Here is a 24,019-nt window from a genome sequence, read left to right on the forward strand (position 1 = left end):
GCGCTTGATATCAAAATACCACGGCTTCTTATCATCAGGCGCCGTGTCAACAGCAAACACATAAGTCGGTCTATCCAGACGTCCTACCTCAACATTAGGGAACTGATTCCACCACTGCACCTTAATCAAGGCAGCCAGAGTAGCCAAAGCATCTGCCAAAGGATTCTCTTCTCTAGGCACATGATGCAATACCACCTTGGTGAAAAACGTCAACAATCTCCTCGTATAATCCCGATATGGAATTAAATGAGATTGATGCGTATACCATTTTCCGTTAACCTGATTCACAACCAAAGCTGAATCTCCATATATAACAAGGTTCTTGATCCGCAAATCAATCGCCTCTTCGATCCCCAAGATACAAGCTTCGTATTCAGCAACGTTATTGGTGCACTCAAATGTTAGCCGGGCAGCAAAAGGAATATGAGATCCTTTCGGCGTAACCAAAACAGCACCAACACTGCTACCATTCACGTTAACGGCCCCATCAAACATCAGAATCCATTCGGATTCAGGGTCAGGCCCCTCCTCCGGGATAGGTTCCTCACAATCTTTCGATTTGAGAAACATGATGTCCTCATCAGGGAATTCAAACTTCATCGGTTGATAATCCTCAATGGGTTGCTGGGCGAGGTAATCAGATAATACGCTCCCCTTGATTGCTTTCTGAGAGGTATACTGAATATCATATTCAGTCAAAATCATTTGCTACCTCGCAACCCTTCCGGTCAATGCTGGCTTTTCAAAAATGTACTTGATCGGATCCATCTTGGAAATCAACAAAGTGGTATGAACCAGCATATACTGCCTCAGTCGACGAGCAACCCATACCAAAGCACAACAAGTTTTCTCGAGCAGTGAGTATCTTGTTTCACAGTCGGTAAACTTTTTGCTAAGGTAGTATATGGCATGCTCTTTTCGACCAGACTCGTCATGCTGCCCCAGTACGCACCCCATAGACCCCTCGAGGACCGTCAAGTACATAATTAACGGTCGTCCCTCCACAGGAGGCATCAGAATCGGAGGCTCCTGCAAATATTCTTTATTTTTTCAAATGCCGCTTGGCAATCATTATTCCACCTGACCGTTTGATCCTTTCTCAACAACTTGAATATAGGTTCGCACGTGGCTGTTAGATGAGATATGAACCATGAAATATAGTTCAATCTACCTAAGAAACAACGAACCTCCTTCTCTGTTCTCGGTTCAGGCATTTCTCGTATTGCCTTTACTTTAGCAGGATCAACCTCGATTCATCTTTCCCTCACAATAAACCCCAGCAACTTACCGGACCGCACTCCGAAAGTGCACTTATTCGGATTTAACCTCAGTCTGAATTGTCTCAACCAGTCAAACAGCTTGGCCAGATCCACCAAATGCCCCTCCTTTGTCTGGGACTTTGCTATCATGTCATCAACATAGCATTCGATTTCATGATGAATCATATCATGAAACAAAGTCACCATGGCCCTCTGATAGGTTGCCCCGGCATTCTTGAGACCAAATGGCATCACCTTATAGCAAAAAGTTCCCCATGGTGTGATGAACGTTGTTTTCTCCATATCATCTGGCGACATTTTGATTTGATTATAGCCAGAAAAGCCATCCATGAAGGAAAATACCGAGAATTGAGCTGTATTATCTACCAACACATCAATGTGAGGTAATGGGAAATCATCCTTCGGGCTAGCTCTGTTCAAATCCCGGTAGTCCACACACATTCTCACCTTCCCATCCTTCTTCGGGACCGGCACAATATTTGCGACCCAAGGCGGATAATTAGTGACAGCTAGGAAACCATCATCCAACTGCTTTTGTACTTCCTCTTTAATTTTCATGGCCATCTCAGGTCGAGTTCTGCGCAACTTCTGCTTCACTGGAGGACAATCTGCTCTCAACGGTAGCTTGTGCACCACGATATCGGTATCCAACCCTGGCATATCTTGATAAGACCAGGCGAAGATATCAACATACTCTTTCAACAGCGCTACCATTCTGCTCTTAACACTCGCCTCCAAAGCAGCCCCAACTTTCACTTCTTTCTTGACCTCCTCGGTACCCAGGTTCACAACCTCAACTTGCTCCTCATGCGGCTGAATCACCTTCTCCTCTTGTTTTAACAACCTGGCTAATTCTTCCGGCAGTTCACAATCGTCTTCGCCTTCTTCTTCGGCATGATAGATCGGATTGTCGAAGTCATATGAGGGTGTAACAGGATTGTTATCAATGAGATCCGGTGAATGATCGCATCTGCATGAATGTTGATTCATGCATTGCTTTAGAACCGGAGCGAAGCAAATGAAAACAAACATTGCCATTTTTACTTTTGTTTATTTTTAAACTGCAAAAATAAATGAAAGACAGGGAACACCGCTTTTAATGAAAAACATCCTTTTATTAATGATACAAATTTTGCAAAATGAAACATATGAGGTGGCCCTTACAATGAACCATTACGTTTCGGGCAAAACGTATGGCTTTCATGCAGACAAAATTGAAAAATAGGAAATATTACTCTTCACGTAGAGTGACAGTGATGATCTTTTCGGCCTTCCAGTTCTGGATCTCCTTCCCTGGTACGCACGATTTTATCCATTGATCTAGCTCGCAACACTACGCCAAAAATGACTTTTAACAGCGCATCTTAGACAGCGCTTTTAAAAGAAAGCGCTGTCTAAGGTTAAAATTAAAATAAAACACGGAAAATGTTCCAAAAAAATAATGAAAGCGTTGTCTAAGGTTAAAATTAAAATAAAACACGGAAAATGTTCCAAAAAAATAATGAAAGCGCTGTCTAAGGGGGGGTCTTAGACAGCGCTTTCTAAAAGCGTTGTCTAAGACCCCCCCTTAGACAGCGCTTTTAGAAAGCGCTTTTAAATATAGACCTTAGTCAGCGCTTTTGATAAAGCGCTGTCTAAAGTCTTTAAATTAAAAAAAAAATTAAAACCAAAAGCGCTGTCTAAGGGGGGGTTTAGAAAGCGCTTTTGGAAAGCGCTGTCTAAGCGCTTTTGGAAAGCGCTTTTAGAAAGCGCTTTTGGAAGTCTTCAATTCCACGAACACATAATCACAGAGCTTCTCGAAGACACCAATGGCGGTCTCGTCATTCTCTCTTCAGGTCTCTCTCTATCGAAACTCATTTCATCTCTTCTCCTTCTTCACTCCACTTCTCAGGGAACACTTCTCATTCTATCTCCTTCCTCCGCCACTCTCAAATCCAAAATCAATTTCCATCTCAAAACCCTAAACCCCAATTCTACCAAGTCCCCGTCGAAATCACCGCCGACCTCCCCGTTAACCACCGCCACTCCCTCTACTCTTCCGGCTTCGTCTGTTTCATTACCCCTAGAATCCTCATCGTTGATCTTCTCACTAATAAACTACCTGCCTCAATTATCTCCGGACTCATCATCCTCAACGCTCATTCCGTTTCGGAGACTTCCACTGAAGCTTTTATTGTTAGGATTTTTCGTTCTCTCAATCGAAGTGCGTTTGTTCGTGTTTTCTCCGATAGGCCACAAGCGATGGTTTCGGGTTTTGCGAAGGCGGAGAGAACTATGAAGTGTTTGCATATTCGTAAGCTGCATCTTTGGCCGAGATTTCAGGTTTATGTTTCGCAGGAGCTTGAGCAGGACCCGCCGGATGTTGTCGATATTAGGGTTCCGATGAGTAAGTACATGATGGGGATTCAGAAGGCTATTGTTGAAGTTATGGGTGCGTGCTTGAAGGAGATGAGGAAGACGAATAAGGTTGATGTGGAGGATTTGACTGTGGAGAATGGGTTGTTCAAGTCGTTTGATGAGATTGTCAAGAGACAGTTGGATCCAATTTGGCATACTTTGGGGAAACAGACTAAGCAACTCGTCTCTGATCTCAAGACCTTGAGGAAATTGTTGGATTATCTAGTCATTACTGTTCTACTAATCATTATCTTCATAGGTAATTAATTAATTAAACAAGTTTTTATTTCAAGTCCAAATTTTGTTACTTAGTAACTAACATGATTGATTTTGTTATATATATATATTGGCATGTGCAGTTACATCAATGAAGGCTTTCATCAAGGGTCTTGACACATGGAAAAAAGAAACCATAGTGAAAGAGGTTCATAAATATTGCATATTTTAATACTTTTAAGTGATTTTCATGTGCAACATGAAGAATAATCTCTAACTTTTTTCCTTCAATCTTTTGGAATCACACAGGAGTTTGTGAAGCATTTAGAGTCCACTGGTGAGAGATTAGGTTAATTGGATTTGAATTAAACCACTCCACATGGTGTCACAAGAGACAAAATCAGTAGATATCTGAAAATCAATTATTTATATGAAAATGACTTATTTTCTTTTTCAGCCACTAGCAATGAAGATGTTGAATACAAGTATCTTCCTAGTTGTCCAGATGATGAGCCTCAGAAGAAAATTAATCAAGTAAGCTTATTTTAATAGCTTTTGTCTTTATGTAATATAGCAACTTGTTGATTAATTGTAATAGATAAATTCAATTATGTATGTAGGGTACCATTCTTAGCAACATTCAATGGAAGAAATTTGGACTTCTTTGTTTTGTTTGGATTGCAGTTCTTCTCTTGCAGATTGCCAAGGTAATTTTCTAATCTAGATTTTCGACCATCGAAATAGAAATACTACTACGGATTCATGATTAATAAAAGCTAAATTTGTAACAGAATTATACAGCTACATGTTCAATCAAATACTGGTTACTAACTTTGTTACAGGTGAGATTTTTAACTCAAATATTGAAATTTTCGAATTGACAATTAGTTACAAAATTTTAGGCTTTAAATTTTGTTGTTTTTATAGACACCAGTTACTGTTGGGGTTTCAATGTACCAAGCAATAGGCCTATATCAAGGAAGAAGATTACAGTTTCTAAGCAAGATCATGGCACACATTGGCCTTTGCATCTTCTGATTGTATCACTTTCATGTGCTTTGCTAGCTGGAATATTGGGTGGACTTCTTGGTGTAGGTAGTGGATTTGTCATGGGTCCTTTGTTTATCGAATTCGGAATCGCGCCTCAGGTAGCAAGTGCCACGGCCACATTAGGAATGACATTCACAGCATCTATATCGGTTGCGCAATATTTTCTCTTGAATCGATTTCTGGTTCCTTATGGTAAAATTGAATGTCATGTTTCATAAGTCATCATAAAATTCAACTAGTTATACTAATATGTATCTTTCGTGGTGATTTGCAGCTCTGTATCTTACCATTGTGGCTACAATTGCAGCATACATAGGACAGAAAATAATTGACAGGCTTGTCAATATCTTTCAAAGAGCTTATTTGATTATCTTTGTCTTATCCTTCACAATTCTTGTTAGTGCAATTGCACTAGGTGAGTACTTATTATCTCTATCTTGAATTAGTTTCTATATTTTAAAGTTTGATTTTACTGTGTTGAAGTTCTTTTGCTGTTTGTTCTTTCATTGCATTTGTATTCTATTTGATGTATCTTTAATGGTGCTTGCTGCTTATCAAGGTTTTAAACCACAGTCATTGTAATAGCTGCTTTGCAATTCTCCACAATGTGGAAATTTAGGGTCAAAAGCGGTTATAGGGACATTGAAAACGTCAATGTCATAGATTAGATTGCGGTTGCATGCCTTTTATTTAATTATTCATTTAGGCACTGATTGTTGTGTGCCATTTTCCTGATAGGTATGATGCGGTGACTTACTTGAAATATTTGGATACACTTAGAGTGTCGGAGAGTTTTCGATCTGTTTGGATTTTTGCAGAGGCGAACTATAAGATATTTGACTATGCAAAGAAACGTGTTTATCATCTTGTGAGGTCAGATGGTATGAAATTGGACGAGTCTAGTAAAGGTGTCAAAAACAAAAAGAAAAAAGTCAAGGGGGATAACAAAGACACTGAAGAAAAAAGCAGTAGGTTCGTTTGTTGCATGGCCGACAAACCTCATATGCGTAGGATATGAGGTATGCTTAAAACTTATGTTAACTTTAATGTGTATATTCAAAGTTTAAAATTTATGCTTAAAATGTGTAATTGATTTTAGTTGTTTCTCAATTTCATAACCCTACATGTTTTGGAGATTTGCCCCAATTTCATTTTTTTCTGATGTGAAATTGATGAATTTAACAGAAATTGTGTATACCAGCTTGGGAGTGTGCAATCACTTTTGCCTCTTCACAATACAGTAGCAACTTGTAGAATGGTGTCAAATCTTAGCGTTGATTCAAGGAATTGTCATGATGTTTCACAGGTTACTCTTTCTTGCAACCATCCTGGACCCTAGCCTTTCTTACTACTATCAACTGTGAGTTTTTGTTGCTTTCCTTGTAAAATCAGAGGAAAATTAGGATTTTTGTTGATGGGGTTTTGAGAAGTCATAAAATCAATCCAATAACATGTACACAGTACATGTGATTGGAAGAGAGAAAACAATTATGTTGATTTAGAGATGAGTTTGGAAACCTTGTGTATTATTATGAGTTTAGCCTCAAATCAGATACTGAAATAGAGTTCAATTATTTCATATCATTGGACACCGTATATTTTAATCTTTTTGGTGTCTTAATTATTCCAACTGATGACAATGTTCTTCTTATGCTTGAATGACCTCAATATAGAGGTTTTAGTCTCAGTTAATTCCAAAATGCTGTTTTTGAATGGGAAGCATATAGGAGTGTTTCGATGTCAGCTAAATTGACGTTTGTTCGTAGATGCCCCTTCTATTCAAGTACACAATCTTAGTTATTAGCTATTGAATAAAGCAATCAAAAGTAGCAAACACCAAGTGGTTGCTGGCTTGCTAGTTGCTACTCTGTCTTTCCGAGTGTTTAGATTGTTCTGAACCAACTGAGGTAATTCTTAAGTCATTTTTAACAAAATGTTTATCCTCAAATATGTGTATTCCTTACAGCACTACTTTTGTAAAAGGTCAATGCAAAGTTGGCAGCTGCTGAGGAAGCCCTTTCACTATCAGTATGGACAACGTCAACTACTTGTCGAGTTCTATCCCTTGATACTGTAAGCACATATTCCAATTGAAGTTCAACCATGTGCGACTCATTCAATTTGCTGTATCAACTGTAATGGTACTTGATTGATTAATTAAATTTTTTTATACATGTTACTTGCAGTTGCTGGCATTACTTACAGGAGTGTTATTGGAAAAACAGGTTGTAATAGTGTGCCCAAATTTGGTAAGTTTTTAAATTTTTATTGGCTGACAACATGTGTTTTTAGTATTTAAGAATATGCTCGTCATTTATTCAATTTTCCAATGTTTTTGCAGGTTGGCATACAACATAAACCTGATGATTTGTATATTAAAACTAGTAATCTTGTTGAAGTTAATGTAATGCAAAATCAGGTTTGTAATGACATTTTAAAGATAACATGACCCACGAGAAAAATGTGAATCTTTTTGTAAACTTGCAACACTTACTATTTTTCTTTTTTTTTCTTTTTGCAGGTTAAAATGTGTCATTTGCCTAGACTTCCACGGCAAAGAGATCTTGTTTCTCAGTTAACTCCAATTCATGCCAGACTTTCAAGTGAAAGTTATATTGCAAAAAAGCATCCTATACATAGGTGCAACGAAATCCAGGTTCTTTTAGTTCCTATACCGGAATTCTCCTCTCTCTCTCTCTCTCTCAAATTCAGAAATATAATGTTTATTTTATCTATATATGATTCATGCATATAAAAACCAGTAGTTTTTCAGCTTCTAGCCTCTAATATTTCTTCCACTAGTGGCAGCATCTACTAATTCGTACTTGTTGCAGGCTGAAATTACAACTCAATTTTTGAATGTCATATGGCACTATTTGGAGTCACTTTGTTCGAATTTGAAATCGCATACGATAACTAGTGTGCAATCAAATCACGACAGGGTAACATAACTAAGTTGTTGTTATGATTTCTATTTCTATATATTTTCAAATAAATAAGAATAGATAGTTACACACCTTTTTCCTAGCTCATCCTTGATTTCTTTTTTCTCAGGTTTCTTTACTTCTTAAAGATACCTTCATTGACTCCTTTCCTCTTAGGGATCAGCCATTCATTAAGGTAACAACTCAGAAATATTTCACTCTACATAAGCATTGAAATGGTTGTTTATAGATAGCCGCGCGTCTTGCAAGCTAAGTTCATGAATCCTTGGCTTTGCAGCTTTTTATAGATACACAGATATTCACTGTTTTATCAGACTCTTATCTATCGAGCTTTGAGAGCGGCAAATCATAGTCTTCTTCCATCTGTCTAACGCGTTATATAGGAACAAAAGGGTGTTTATCTGTTAGACATGACTGACTGTTGACACTTAGGAAGACATGCTCATAATTTCATCGGCTAATCGATCCCTCATCGATTGCATGGATTGGAATGTGGCCAACAGTGACGGAGTGTAATGGTTCAAGAAAATTGTATCATGTTGATAGGAAAGTTGACTGGATAGGTTCTTGGGTTTAGGTGCTCAATGTTCAGTAATTGACTTGTGAAATATACATTTGATTCGTTTTTGGATTATGATAACAATGCCAGATGGTTTTTTTCTTCCTTAGGATAGAATTATGCTTTCTTTTATAGTTTGACAGATTAATATAACGAACATTTCTTCAATATTTATTGATATTGTTAAGAATAATGATTGAATCCAAGAAAAAAAATTAAGAAAAAGCTAAATTATTTAGAATTAACTAAATGAGAAAAAGCTAATTTGTATATATTTTTATACATTTAAGGCAAAATTGGTTTGAATTGGTATATATATATATATTTGTTAGCCAAAAATTGGTAGAAAAAAGGCCAAAATGGCATATATAAAATGTGATAATTGTCTGTCAAAATCTGGTTGAAAACAGGTAGAAATTCTGGTTTATAAACCTGGAAAAAATGTGGTTTAAAACAAAAGCTTCAAAAATTTTCGTATACCTTAGACAGCGCTTTTGTAAAAAGCGCTGTCTAAGGGGGGGATTAGAAAGCGCTTTAGGCAAAAGCGCTGTCTAAGGGGGGGGCTTAGACAGCGCTTTTTGAAAAGCGCTGTCTAAGGTATACCTAAAAAAATTAAAATAGGAGGGTCTTAGAAAGCGCTTTTGGCCAAAGCGCTGTCTAAGGGGGTGGGGATTAGACAGCGCTTTTCAAAAGCGCTGTCTAAGGTATACCTAAAAAATTTAAAATAAGAGGGTCTTATAAAGCGCTTTTGGCCAAAGCGCTGTCTAAGGGTGGGGGGCTTAGACAGCGCTTTTAAGATTTAAAAAAGCGCTGTCTAAACCTTTAGCAGCGGAGGTTTAGACAGCGCTTTAAAGCGCTGTCTAAGGCTAAAAAAAGCGCTGTCTAAGGTCTTGTTTGTTGTAGTGCAATCACTGTCGACCTCTTCACCCACTGCACAGATGCGATCTGGATCCAGCATTCCAGTACTGGTGAACGTGAAAGGCTGACGACGACCCCTGTTCTGCCCAGACGAGCCTCGGCCCGGCTGATAACCAACCCCAAACCGGTCTTTCTTGGCGGGAATATCCATCATCTTTCCCCAACCTGGGGCTTCTCCCTTCTTCACCACCTCAGCAGCCTGTTTGTACGAAGAAATGGACGGCTTCTCCTCTTTAGCAAAAATAGAATTCTCCACCTTAACGGTTTCAAATGCTTGACTTGGTGTTCCCCATATCTCACCGTCCATTTCAACATACTTGAACGATGATAGGTGGCTGACGAAGATGTCTTCTTCCCCACAAACGGTGACGACCTGCCCGTCCCAGATGTACTTCAGTTTCTGGTGCAAAGTCGAAGTCACTGCCCCAGTAGCATGTATCCACGGCCGACCCAACAGGCAACTGTATGCCGGCTGAATATCCATGACATGAAATACGGACTTAAACACCTCGGGCCCGATCTTTACAGGGAGCTCCACTTCCCCAAACACAGCCCTTTTAGAACCATCAAAGGCTCTAACTATTAGGTCCGTGGGCCTCAAGATCAACCCTTCACAGTCTAGCTTCGCCAGGGCCTTCTTAGGCAACACATTGAGTGATGAGCCGGTTGTCATACGGTGAACTGACTTGGTGTGTTTTGCTTTTAATCGCAATGTCGCGGATAGCAAGAGTCGCCACCGACTTTTCTTTTATCCAATAAGGAAAGGTGGAAAAGAACAGGAAAGACCTTAATTAGATTTTGGGTTCGGGAGGTACATTATACAAAGGGAAGGTGTTAGCACCCTTTGTATCCATGGTTATCCATGGGCTCTTAATTGCTGGATCACTTATGTTTTTCTTGTCTGAAAAAGTGTTTGTGAATTGCTTAGAAAATGTTTTGAAAAGAGAGTTTAACTTTGTAATGATTCTTGTACGAATGTATACAAAGTATTTATCTCATTTAATTTTGAAAGCGGTTTAGAAAAATATAACTTGGCAATGATTCTAGTATGAATGTATACCAAGTGGTGATTTTCTAATATAGGTTTTGAAAAGTGTGAGGTGTGAGAAATGTTTTAGGTTGTGAGTCAGCAATTAAGAGTTATACCTACCTAAGGTCTTTACGGGCATTTCCTATCCTTATGAGGATAAAACTGTCCTTACTATTGAGAAGTAAGTAGTTTTATCCTTTGGATGTAAAAGGGTCATCGTAGGGTCATCGATTGGTCATTGAAGGCAACATTTGTAAGGATACCTTAACATTCGAAGGGACGATCATCATTTAACCGTAGGCTACACCGAAGGGTCATCGAGGGACAAAATCATATATTCGAAGGCAACATCCGAGGGACTATGATGATTTAACCGAAGGGTCTTTGCTAAGTGCATCCCCACATTCGCGGGACATGACCATAATACCGTAATATCGGAGGGTAACAAAGAGAGGTCCAAGATCGCATATTTAAAGGCAAAGTTTTATAATTAATTAGATAGCCGTGATCGATTAAGTAATTAGGTCCACATTAAAATCGATGAAATCAATACATTAAAATCAGCTGGGTAAGTTAGGATGAATCTCCACATTAAAATTAAATAATTCAGAATCCATCTCCATAAGGGTATCCCACACATAAAGTGGAATACCTAGCCGGCCGTTTCCTCGGGAATATGTAAGCCTTTACACAATTCAGCACACGGGTTAGAACATCGAGATAGAGTACAATTGAAAATTGCACCACAAAATAAACACAATAGTCAGAAAGTCACGTCAAATAATGCAGAATTATAATGAATCTTGATCAGATAAACGTAAGGCAGAACAGAAAAGAAACAAAACAGCCACTGTCCTGTTCGCTCCTGCTTCGCCTAGCGAAGACTTAGCGAGTGCTCGCTACAGGCTCGCTTAGCGATGTGCTAGCGAGCGGCTACGGGTTTTGAGTTTGATAGCAGCATGATCTCCGGAACCCTGAACTTTATGGCATTTAATTACAGGAATAGCATAGACAAACATTCAGGATATTCAGGCATACTTAAATTCACATGTGAAATCAAATTACATATCCGAAAATTCGATCATGATGCCTTATGTATGTAGAGATTACCGATTAAAAGCATAAAACGGTAGTGATGCGCAAACCTGTTTGCAACTGAGCTGTGATGTTGAAGGGGCTGACCACTCTTGGTATCGGGGGAGTTGGGCGGAGGTCACTTCGGTGTGGATGAGCGGCCTTCAGGGTTTCTTTACTCGGAATCCTCAGAGTTAGTCTCCAGGGTTTCTATGCTAGGGTTTCTGTCCGTCTTCGTCTGTCCCTTTTTCGTGACTGAAGTGTCGGTATTTATAGTGATGGTGGTGAACTAATGGGCTCAGAATGAAGCCCGAAAATTCTGATATATCGCAAGCTTCGCTAGGCGAAGGAATTGCTCGCCTAGCGAGCATGCCAGTTTGGGCCATTTTCTGGATTTGACCATCTGTGAGCTGGGCCTTTGTTCTTTTGGGATCAATGCCTTGAAAAATAAGTTGGAGTGCCTAAGAAATGCCTTGTAGTATTAATGGGCAAATTTTGGGGTATGACAGCTGCCCCTGTTCAAGATTCTTGAACCGAGAGAGTTAGAATGGTAAGTGCGCCATTCGTGGTCTGGAGGTGGAAGATTATTGAACATTAGAATGCCCAAAATTTTGCACCTGTTAATGGAGATGGGCTTAAAGATGCCATCCCGGTAGTTTGATGATGAGAGCTTCATAGTGCGTCGTACATTAGACGATATCTGAAGACATGGGTGTCCTATCGGGTCGTACGCTAGACCGTATGGTGAGTCATCCATTCGGCTGTCGACTTCGCTGGGGAGTCAGAATGTGTCATACACTGCTGGGGATAAGGGATCAGAATGGATCATACGCTAGATCGTATCTGAATAGCAGAGTGAACCGTCCCTTAGGCTGCATCTGGAGAGGTAAAGGTCAGAATGGATCGTACGCTAGATCGTGTCTGAGTAGCAGAATGAGTTGTCCATTAGGCGGGTGACTTTATTGAGGATGAAATATCAGAATGGATCATACGCTAGATCGTATCCGAGTTGCAGAATGAGCCGTCCATCAGGCCGGTGACTCCGCTGGGGATGAAATACCCGACTGGATCGTACGCTAGACTGTCCGAGTTGCAGAATGGGCCGTCCATTAGGCAGTATCTGAGAGGGGTAGTCGTATGCTAGGCTACACGTCAGAATGTACCGTACGCTAGGTAGTCTCTGGGAAATGAAAGGTCCAACTGGGTCGTAAATTAGACCGTATTGGAGTAGTTGAAGGTCAGAATGGATCGTCCGTTAGATCGTATCTGAGTAGAAGGAGTCATATGTTAAGCTGAATCAGAATGAACCGTACGTTAGACTGTATCTGATCGTATTTGTAGATGCTGTATTTGCAATAAATGGCTGGGATGGGCTTAAAGATGCCATCCTTAGGAGGATAATTAACCTGAAAAATAAAGTTAGCTTCATGCCATGTCATGATGCATGAGATGTTTTATGCTTTCGACAATAAATGCGAACAATGCATGCGTATGCTGTGAAATGATGTAATGAATGAATTATGCATCTGAAAAGTTCTTCCCGAGGACTCTACTGGGGAAATAAACCTCAGTCTTCCGGTTGGAGATACTGGTATCGGTGACCTTTTCTTAGCTGGGGATATCTGATCCTTGTCTGATGGTAGAAATATTCGACAGAGCCTGGTTGGGGATGGAAGAAATGACCAATCTGTCTAGTGATGCCAATTTCTTCTGGGGAATAACTGGTTTCGCTGGGGAATAGAATTAGCAACGGATTCATTGGAAAGCATGGTTAGACCTTCTCCTCGATCCTGAAGTCTCGTAGTAATCGTTATTGCTATTTTATGCATGTATTTTTGGTAAACATCAATCATATTCAAATGCACATATCCATTCAAATTAAATCAATAGACGTTAATGCAAACAAAACAGAGAAAGTAAAACAAAAGCATCTTTTTGGAAATAACATTGTATTGATTTTGAAAGAGGGCCTATAAACAGGCAATTCGTGTACAAGGAGACAGAAATCCTAGTAAGAGGAAATCGTCAAGAAAACAAAGAGAAAGCTATGCAGAAAAAGTCCTATTGATTTTAATTTCACTACTGTCATTATGTCTTCAAGCCTCTCATCCCCTGCTGTCGGATAAAAGTGATTGGCTTGTTCAGTCCCTTTGACTTGGATGAAGCTGTCTGAGAACGGGACATAGTCATACGCTTTTAATCCCTAATTTTTGCCTGGACCGCCTCTTCAGGTTTTCAGTCCACCAGGATACCCTTTTTTGCCCAAGCCGCCTTTTCAGGTTTTCGACTTGCCGGGTGTACATTTTTATATGTTTATCCCTAATTTTTTCCCGAACCCTTTTGGTTCGCCGGGATGCCTTTACTTTTGCCTAGGTACGTCGACCTAACAGGTCTCTTTTATGCGTAGTATTTTTTAACTATGTCCGCGTTCACAGGATGCGGGAAATCTTCGCCATCCATTGTAGCAAGTATCATGGCTCCACCAGAGAATACCTTCTTAACTACAAATGGCCCCTCGTATGTGGGAGTCCATTTGCCTCTGGGATCACCTTGTGGTAGAACGATACGCTTGATCACCAAGTCGCCAATTTGATACACCTGTCTCTTGATTCTTTTGTTAAATGTCTGGGTCATGCGCTTCTGATATATCTGCCCATGACAAACAGCCGCAAGTCTCTTCTCATCAATCAAATTTATCTGATCGAGTCGAGTCTGAATCCATTCATCTTCCTCTAAGCCCGCGTCTTTCATAATTCTTAGGGAGGGAATCTGAACTTCCACTGGTAAAACGGCTTCCATTCCGTAGACTAAAGAGAAAGGAGTTGCCCCTGTCGAAGTTCGTACTGAAGTGCGATAACCATGAAGAGCAAGTGGTAACATCTCATGCCAGTCTTTGTATGTTACTGTCATCTTTTGTATAATCTTCTTAATATTCTTATTAGCAGCCTCCACGGCGCCGTTCATCTTTGGCCGGTACGGAGAAGAGTTATGGTGTTTTATTTTGAACTGCGTGCAGAGTTCAGTAATCATCTTGTTGTTCAAATTAGTACCATTGTCAGTGATAATTCTTTCAGGGATGCCATACCGACAAATGAGACTATTCTTGATGAACCGTGCCACCACATTTTTGGTGACAGAAGCAAATGAGGCTGCCTCTACCCACTTTGTAAAGTAATCGATAGCAACAAGGATGAAATGGTGTCCGTTAGAAGCGGTAGGTTTAATCTCTCCAATCATATCAATGCCCCACATTGCAAAGGGCCAAGGGGCTGTCAACACGTTTAATGGAGCAGGAGGCACATGTACTTTGTCCGCATAGATCTGGCACTTGTGACAAGTTCTGGCATGATAGTGGCAATCAGCTTCCATGGTAGACCAATAATACCCTGATCTCAGAATCTTCTTGGCCATCGTATGTCCGCTAGAGTGAGTCCCAAAAATACCGTCATGTATGTCTTCCATAATCTTTCCTGCTTCCTTTTTGTCCACACAGCGAAGCAAAGTTGAATCATGATTACGTTTGTATAATACTCCATTACTCAAAAAGAATTTAGCGGAGAACTTCCTCAGAAATTTTCTGTCATTGACGGATGCCCCTTCAGGGTATTCCCGAGTTTCTAAATATCTTTTTACTTCGTGGAACCAAGGTTTCTCCTCTGCCCCCTAGGTATTAAGCTCATAACAATACGCTGGTTCGTCTAATCGTTCAATGGTGATCATGGGAGCTTCATTGTCCCATCTGACTCTGAACATAGAGGACATGGTAGCCAATGCATCTGCCAACTGATTCTCTTCTCGTGGAATATGTTCGAATGTAATCTCTTCAAAGTACGGGATTAATGTTAACACCCGCTCTCGATAAGGGATGAGATTCGGATGTCTAGTGTCCCATTCTTCTTTGATCTGACTGATCACTAATGCTGAGTCTCCGTATACACTCAAAAGCTTGATTCTTAGGTCTATAGCAGCTCTGAGTCCCAAAATACATGCTTCATACTCAGCCATATTATTGGTACAATCAAAATATAGTCTAGCAGTGAAAGGCGTATGGCAACCCTTGGGAGAGATGATTACAACACCAACACCATTGCCCAATGCATTAGAAGATTCGTCAAAAACCATAGTCCATCGGTATCCCAGTTCGGGTCCTTCATCTGATCCGGGTTTCTCATAATCAGTAACAAGCATGACATCCTCATCTGGGAACTCAAAATTCATAGATTGATAATCATCCACTGCCTGATGAGCCAAATGATCAGCTAGCACGCTTCCTTTGATTGCTTTCTGGGTAGTATATTGGATATCATACTCTGTTAAAATCATCTGCCATCTTGCTATTCTTCCGGAGAGGGCAGGTTTCTCAAATATGTATTTGATAGGGTCCATCTTAGAAATCAATAAAGTGGTATGATTCAACATATACTGTCTTAGTCGGCGAGCAGCCCAGGCCAAAGCACAGCAAGTTCCCTCGAGCAGTGAGTATCTTGTTTCACAGTCGGTAAACTTTTTTCTAAGGTAGTATATGGCATGCTCTTTTCGACCGGACTCGTCATGTTGCCCCAACACGCACCCCATTGAATTTTCTAACACGGTCAAATACATGATTAGAGGTCTTCCTTCCACTGGTGGCATCAGAATTGGAGGTTCTTGGAGATACTTCTTGATTTTGTCAAAAGCTTCTTGACATTCATCAGTCCATATCATCTCTTGATTTTTCCTCAGTAACTTGAAGATGGGTTTGCAGGTAGTGGTCAAATGGGAGATAAACCGGGCAATGTAATTCAAACGTCCCAAGAAACCTCTGACTTCTTTATCTGTACGAGGAACTGGCATTTCTTGAATAGCTCTCACCTTAGCCGGGTCAACCTCAATTCCTTTACCACTGACAATAAAGCCCAAGAGTTTCTCGGACCTTACTCCAAAGGTGCACTTGTTCGGGTTCAATCTCAACTTTTACCTCTTCAACCTCTCAAACAATTTGTATAAATGGTCGAGATGTTCTTTTTCAGTATGAGATCTGGCTATCATGTCATCCACATATACTTCTATTTCATGATGGATCATATCATGGAACAAAACCACCATAGCACGCTGGTATGTTGCCCCTGCATTCTTTAAACCGAATGGCATTACTTTATAGCAGAACGTGCCCCATTGCGTTACAAACGTAGTTTTCTCCATGTCTTCAGGTGCCATCTTAATCTGGTTATAACCCGAGAATCCATCCATGAAGGAGAATACTTTGTGTTGAGCGGTGTTGTCTACCAGAACATCAATGTGCGGGAGTGGAAAGTCGTCTTTGGGACTCGCTTTATTCAGATCTCTGTAATCTACACACATTCGCACCTTACCATCCTTCTTTGGCACTGATACCACATTAGCAACCCATTGCGGATAAGAAGTAACGGCCAGAAAACCTGCATTGAATTGTTTCATAACCTCGGCTTTGATTTTCTTAGACATTTTAGGACGCATGCGACGAACCTTTTGCTTAACAGGACGACAATCGTCCTTCATTGGCAGACGATGCACTACTATATCAGTATCCAGTCCTGGCATGTCTTCGTAGGACCAAGGAAAAATCTCTATATAGTCATGTAACATCTGAATCCATCTTCCTTTGACACTGTTTTCCAAGCCTGCTCCTATTTTGACTTCTTTCTTATCTATTTCGGTACCCAGATTTACGGTCTCAATTGATTCCTCATGCGGTTGTATAGTCTTTTCCTCTTGCAGTAACAGTCTGGCAAGTTCTCCAGGTACTTCACAATCTTCCTCACTTCCGTCCTCAGCTTGGTAGATCGGATTTTCAAAGTCATAATGAACAGTAGTAGAACTATTATCAACAGGATCCAGAGTGGGTATGGATCTGCAATTCGTTACGTGAGTGTGTGTAAGAAAACATAGCTTGTTTGGAAGATGACAGGAAAGATAAAGAGCGCAACATTTGAATGCAAAAAGTCCATTGATTTATTGAATGTGAATATGCTTATGAAAATAACAAAACCCTTAACAAATTAGCTATTGTGCCCCGGGCATAGACACAATGCTTTAAGAAGTTCAATTGTAAAAATTAAAAATTGCAACACTAAAATAGACAATAACAATTACTCCTGACTAAAGGAAATCGGGATAGTGTCTTCAGCCTTCCAATTATTGAGTCCGTCACCAATTGTTGGGAAAATCCAGCTATCCAGGTCACAGTCGCTGTCAGCATCTTCTATGGCATTAACCTGATCTTTGACTATCTTCTCAGAGTTAAACCCCAGGCCAAATTTATCAGACTTGTATGGCACGTTGATCAATTGACCCCAGCCAGTACGACTACCATCTTCAACCATAGCTTGAGCGTCCTTTAAAGAAATCATAGCAGGAGGAGCACGAATAACCTTGGGCACACGGGAAGTTGGCTTAAGGACAGGACTAGTCGGAGGAACTACTTCAAATGATTGAGAAGGAGTCTCAAAGAATTCGCCATCCATCTCGACGTATCTGAAGGCATGCACACTACTGACAGTATATTCTTCTTCTCCATACACGGTGACAATCTTGCCTTCTATTGGATACCTCAGCTTTTGATGGAGGGACGAAGCTACAGCACTTGCCCCATGAATCCAAGGGCGTCCCAGCAAGCAGGAATAGGCAGGACGAATGTTCATTACGTGAAAGGTAGTGTTAAAGACTTGAGGTCCTATTTTGATAGGGAGCACTAATTCGCCACAGACAACACTCTTCGCACCATCGTAAGCACGTACCACAATGTCACTAGGTTTCAGTTCGGTGTTTTTACTGTCAAGTTTATCAAGCACAACTTTCGGCAGCACATTCAAAGAAGAGCCGTTATCGATCAGTACATGAGACAAGGTGATCCCCTTACACTCAATGGAGATATGCAGAGCTTTATTGTGATTCTTCCCTGCTAGTGTCAGGTCGACATTGGAAAAACCTAGGCCATTGTCAACAGTCAGGTTGGCCACATAGTTTTCAAACTGATTGACGGATGTCTCTTGAGGTACATGAGCGGTCTTCAAGAATTTTATCAGTGCATTGGCATGAGATTCGGAAGATAACAACAAGGATAACATCGAGATCTTAGACGGGGTATGCCCCAACTGTTCTACCACATCAAAATCACTCTTGCGGATGATTTTAAGCACTTCTTCCATTTCTTGTTTGGCAACATCCTCGGTAGTAACTTCGACTGGTGTCTCTGACTGAGAAGGATTGATTGGTTCCTTTCCTCGAGTTTCAAGGACGGGAGGCGAGATTTCTGGAGAGAAGATCCTTCCACTTCGAGTAATTTTACTAGTCCCAACAATGCCACTAGGATTAGCAGCATTATCCACTTGCTTCACGCCATGGACGTAAACATCGCCTCCATAATTCCACGGAATGGCTTTGTTTGAGGAATACGGTACTGGGCCAGGTGCAGTAATGATTAAGGGAGCTACCTTGGGCTCGACGGTAATCTTCACAGGTGCCCTAGTAGCGGTAATCTTCACTGGAACTTTGGACCTAGCAATCACAGATACTTCTTCAATAGGGTTCTCTGCCTTGGGAATCTTCTCGAAGAGAATTGTACGATCATCCATCAGCCGTTGAATACCATTTCTCAACTTCAAGCAATCATTGGGTCGGAGTATACAGAGATCACACTTTTCGGCACAACCTGGAAATAAACCAGCTTGCACTAAATTCTTCTTGATGGTCAGGAGAGGAGATGCTAAGTCCGATACATTAGAAATGTGAGAACAGTCATCCACAACATTAACAATTTTGTCATGATTAGGCATAGGTGCCGTGATGACGTTAGGAGTCTCCGGAGGCTCAAATTCAATTTCTCCAGCTTCGATCATATCCTGAACCTTATTCTTCAATGACCAGCAATCGTTTGTATCATGCCCGGGGCTATCGGAGTGATATGCACACCTGGCATTGGGATTATAACGAGAAGAAGTAGTGTTGGGTTTTGTAGGAGGATCTCTGAGGGTGATCAAATTTGCCTTTAGCATTCCCTGCAGTGCCTGTGCCAAGGTCATATTGATCCTGGTAAACTGCCTTCTTGGCTTGTCTTGTTTGTGCTGGAAGTTTTGAGATGGCGGTGTTGCAATCGTAACCGCTCCAATGGTATGGTCACGATTTTTCTTGTTACGACCCTTTTGACCGTACACAGCATTTGATTCATTCCTCCCCTGATAGGACCTTTTGGTGCTCGCAGAGGTAGCCGCCTGTATCTTTCCACTTCGGATGCCGCTTTCAACGCGTTCACCTGTCAATATAAGTTCAGTGAAACCCGATGAAGAACTTCCCAGTAGATGGCTGTAGAATGGGCCAGTCAGTGTGCCCATGAACATGTCCACTAATTCTCGGTCAGTCATAGGGGGTTTGACCCTGCCAGCCAAATCTCTCCATTTCTGAGCATATTCTTTAAAGCTTTCTTTGGATCCCATAGTTATACTCTGCAACTGTAGCCGAGTAGGCGCTAGTTCAGAGTTATACTGGTACTGTTTATAGAAAGCTGTTGCTAAATCAGTCCAGGTGCGGATGTCAGAGCTCTCGAGCTGATAATACCATTCCAACTGTGTGCCAGACAGACTCTCTTGGAAGAAATGGATCCATAGCTTCCTATCAGTGGTATGCGGCTGAATCTTTCTCACATAAGCTCTCAGATGCATCTGAGGACAAGATGCCCCATCGTATTTAGTGAACGTGGGGATCTTGAACTTGCGAGGTATGACCACATCAGAGACCAGTCCCAAACTTTCAAAATCCAGACCGGGCGCTTTCTGACCCTCCATAGCTAGCATACGTTCTTCCAGCAACTTATACTTATCATCTCTTGGAGAGTACTGTTCATTTTCATACTCTTCATCGTCATCCTCAGGGTTGGAGAAATCAACATTCTCCTCCTCTGAATCATTCTCCGTCTCCTCTTCTGGACCATTCGGAATTCCAAACTTGACTCCCGCGGCCTGTCTTTTAAGCCTTCTTCCCGTGTTAATGTAACTCACAGCTTTCTTGTCTTTCTTCTTTTCGAGCAAAAGAGCCTTCAGTTCCTCCTGCCCTTTGGATAAGCTCAAGATCAACTCCTGGAATTGAGCATTCTGAGTCTGGAGATTTTTGACAGTTTGTTCGAGGTCCATTTTTTCTGTTTGCAATGAAGACCGTGAGAACATTGAACTTGTAGAATACCTGTTATGCAATGTTATGTTATGCTATGCAATGTTATGTTATGCTATGCAATGTATGAAATGTTTTCAAGGACTTTTGGAATTTAACTCTGCGTACACCATCGAGAAAGGGACTTTTATTAATAATTCCTTTAATTAATGTTTATTACAAGAAAATAAAATAAAAGACAATGAAAGCTTAAGTTTCCCAGGGACGGCTTCTTTTTGGGCGAAGATATGCGTTGAGTCTTCGTTCCTCATTAAGCTGGCTGGTAAGTTCTAACACCTTCTTTCTTTCAGCACGGAACTGGGTTTCAAAAGTATCCCTTTCAACTCTCAACTGGATCCAGGATCTCTTCAATTCTTCAACATCGGTAGGCATATCTGGATAAGGAATGATCTGAGGAGTACCCTCTTCAACTCCTGGTTCGACAATCTGAGGTCCGATTGCAAGATATGGCATGACAAGTTCACGAGCTCTGGCGCGTACCCATCTGAGATAAGGTTCCATAGGAATAGAGTTTTTCTGACCTAAAGTACTTCTTTTCACCATGCCCCAAGCTCGTACAAACCTTTGGCGGAGACCTTGGGAATCATTGTCATAGTCAAACACGGTGCCTTGGATAATTATCTCATGTGGACCATCTCTTCGAGCATAGCCAAACTGGCGTAGGGCTAAAGCTGGGTTGTAAGTAATACCTCCTCTTATTCCTACGAGTGGTACATTAGAGAATTCTCCACAACGGTCGATGAGGATAACATCTTCTTTGAGATGAGGACACCAACGGATGTCTGAATGGGAGAGCGACATTATCCTTTGAGACCATTTCAAACTCCGCTCGTTCTTCAAGACTGACTGAGGAAGGTGCGAAATAAACCACCTAGACAATAAAGGTACGCAGCACATGAGGGTCCCTTGTCTCTTCATAGTACAGGTGTGAAGGGAATGCAAAATGTCTCCAAGCAAGGTGGGCACAGGGTTATGAGTGAGAAATATCTTAATAGCATTCATGTCTATGAATTGGTCTGGATTAGGAAATAACACCAAACCATAGATTAGTAATGCTAGGACATCTTCGAAAGCCTGGACATCCATAACTTTTAAGAATTCTCGGGCCTTATTTATCAGGAATTTGGCAAGTAAACCCTTAACTCCACTTCTTGTTACCCAATTGGTTTCAATATCGGACTTTGTCATGTGTAGGGCTGCGGCAACCTCTTCAGACTTCGGAATCCTTTCCAAACCACTGAAAGGTGTTTGATCAAGTATAGGTACCCCAAGCAACCTGGAGAATTCTTCTAATGTGGGCACCAACTGATAATCTGGGAAAGTGAAGCAATGATGTTTAGGATCGAAGAACTGGAATAGAACTCTCATCATATCTTCTTTGAACCCAGTGGTAACCAAATTGAGGAGAGAACCATGTTTCTTGATAAACTGAGCATGATCGGGAAGTTCTGACACTAAGTTCTTCAGTTGAGGAGAGATTGCTACAAAATTGATCCGGATAGTCTTCCTGGAAGCCATAGCCCTACTACAGAGCAAAGTTAAATCCCTAAGTCCTTGAAATGGTTAGTACAATGCTATGATTTTATGATGTTATGATGTTATGATGTTATGTAAATAACAAGCACAAGCAAGTCACACAACAATTATTCCTAGGTTTTAAGGCTTGCATGAGTTCCATAGGTAAGTACCCTCCCCACTGAAGTTTGGTTGGTTCAACCTGTCCTAGAATAGTAACCGGGTTCTAGAAGGATCTCAAATCATCGACCTTTCTTTAAGTCCATTTCAGTGCAACACCAAGTGGTTGACCGAAGCTTCCCTAAAGTCCAATCTCAAAGAGTGTAGTATCGAGTCTCAACCAACCCCAGTCGGAACCGAAGTCAGTTATCTCACTACTTTCTAATGGCTAGGATGGGTCAATTAGGGTTCTAAAGGTCTGGTTAATGCTTTGATGACACCACGCGGAAGCCAAATTTTTTCTCAAGTAAACATGAGGAACATCAGGACATCCAAAGTGTCACATTAACCGTAGCCATCATTTTAACCATTCCAGTATACGCCGGATAGTCGCGATGATCTATTGCTACTTACCTAAGGTACACTAGATCCGGGTGTAGGATCTGTCACTCGAAAATACCCAAGCAATCCCTTAAAAGTAAATCAGACAATTTGAATAAGTGATCTTGTTTTTTTTTAAGGTAACCTCTCTTTTTAAGGGTCCCCAGCAGAGTCGCCAGTTCTGTCATACGGTGAACTGACTTGGTGTGTTTTGCTTTTAATCGCAATGTCGCGGATAGCAAGAGTCGCCACCGACTTTTCTTTTATCCAATAAGGAAAGGTGGAAAAGAACAGGAAAGACCTTAATTAGATTTTGGGTTCGGGAGGTACATTATACAAAGGGAAGGTGTTAGCACCCTTTGTATCCATGGTTATCCATGGGCTCTTAATTGCTGGATCACTTATGTTTTTCTTGTCTGAAAAAGTGTTTGTGAATTGCTTAGAAAATGTTTTGAAAAGAGAGTTTAACTTTGTAATGATTCTTGTACGAATGTATACAAAGTATTTATCTCATTTAATTTTGAAAGCGGTTTAGAAAAATATAACTTGGCAATGATTCTAGTATGAATGTATACCAAGTGGTGATTTTCTAATATAGGTTTTGAAAAGTGTGAGGTGTGAGAAATGTTTTAGGTTGTGAATCAGCAATTAAGAGTTATACCTACCTAAGGTCTTTACGGGCATTTCCTATCCTTATGAGGATAAAACTGTCCTTACTATTGAGAAGTAAGTAGTTTTATCCTTTGGATGTAAAAGGGTCATCGTAGGGTCATCGATTGGTCATTGAAGGCAACATTTGTAAGGATACCTTAGCATTCGAAGGGACGATCATCATTTAACCGTAGGCTACACCGAAGGGTCATCGAGGGACAAAATCATATATTCGAAGGCAACATCCGAGGGACTATGATGATTTAACCGAAGGGTCTTTGCTAAGTGCATCCCCACATTCGCGGGACATGACCATAATACCGTAATATCGGAGGGTAACAAAGAGAGGTCCAAGATCGCATATTTAAAGGCAGAGTTTTATAATTAATTAGATAGCCGTGATCGATTAAGTAATTAGGTCCACATTAAAATCGATGAAATCAATACATTAAAATCAGCTGGGTAAGTTAGGATGAATCTCCATATTAAAATTAAATAATTCAGAATCCATCTCCATAAGGGTATCCCACACATAAAGTGGAATACCTAGCCGGCCGTTTCCTCGGGAATATGTAAGCCTTTACACAATTCAGCACACGGGTTAGAACATCGAGATAGAGTACAATTGAAAATTGCACCACAAAATAAACACAACAGTCAGAAA

At 40.7% G+C, this 24,019-nt stretch overlaps 1 long non-coding RNA gene and 2 pseudogenes across 1 annotated transcript; all 3 read left to right on the forward strand.

Moving 5' to 3' along the window:
* The window catches only part of LOC127093927 (uncharacterized), a 48,424-nt pseudogene extending 43,159 nt beyond the window's left edge, over window positions 1-5,265 (forward strand).
* Window positions 5,266-6,057: 792 nt separating this feature from the next.
* Window positions 6,058-6,547, forward strand: LOC127092280 (uncharacterized). The gene is made up of 2 exons (XR_007792148.1): window positions 6,058-6,307; window positions 6,347-6,547. It is a non-coding gene; the product is annotated as an uncharacterized LOC127092280 (long non-coding RNA).
* Window positions 6,548-6,680: 133 nt separating this feature from the next.
* Window positions 6,681-8,388, forward strand: LOC127093928 (uncharacterized; annotated as a pseudogene).
* Window positions 8,389-24,019: the final 15,631 nt, after the last annotated feature.

Source organism: Lathyrus oleraceus, chromosome 6 (assembly GCF_024323335.1).
Source record: "Lathyrus oleraceus cultivar Zhongwan6 chromosome 6, CAAS_Psat_ZW6_1.0, whole genome shotgun sequence".
NCBI lineage: Eukaryota > Viridiplantae > Streptophyta > Magnoliopsida > Fabales > Fabaceae > Lathyrus > Lathyrus oleraceus.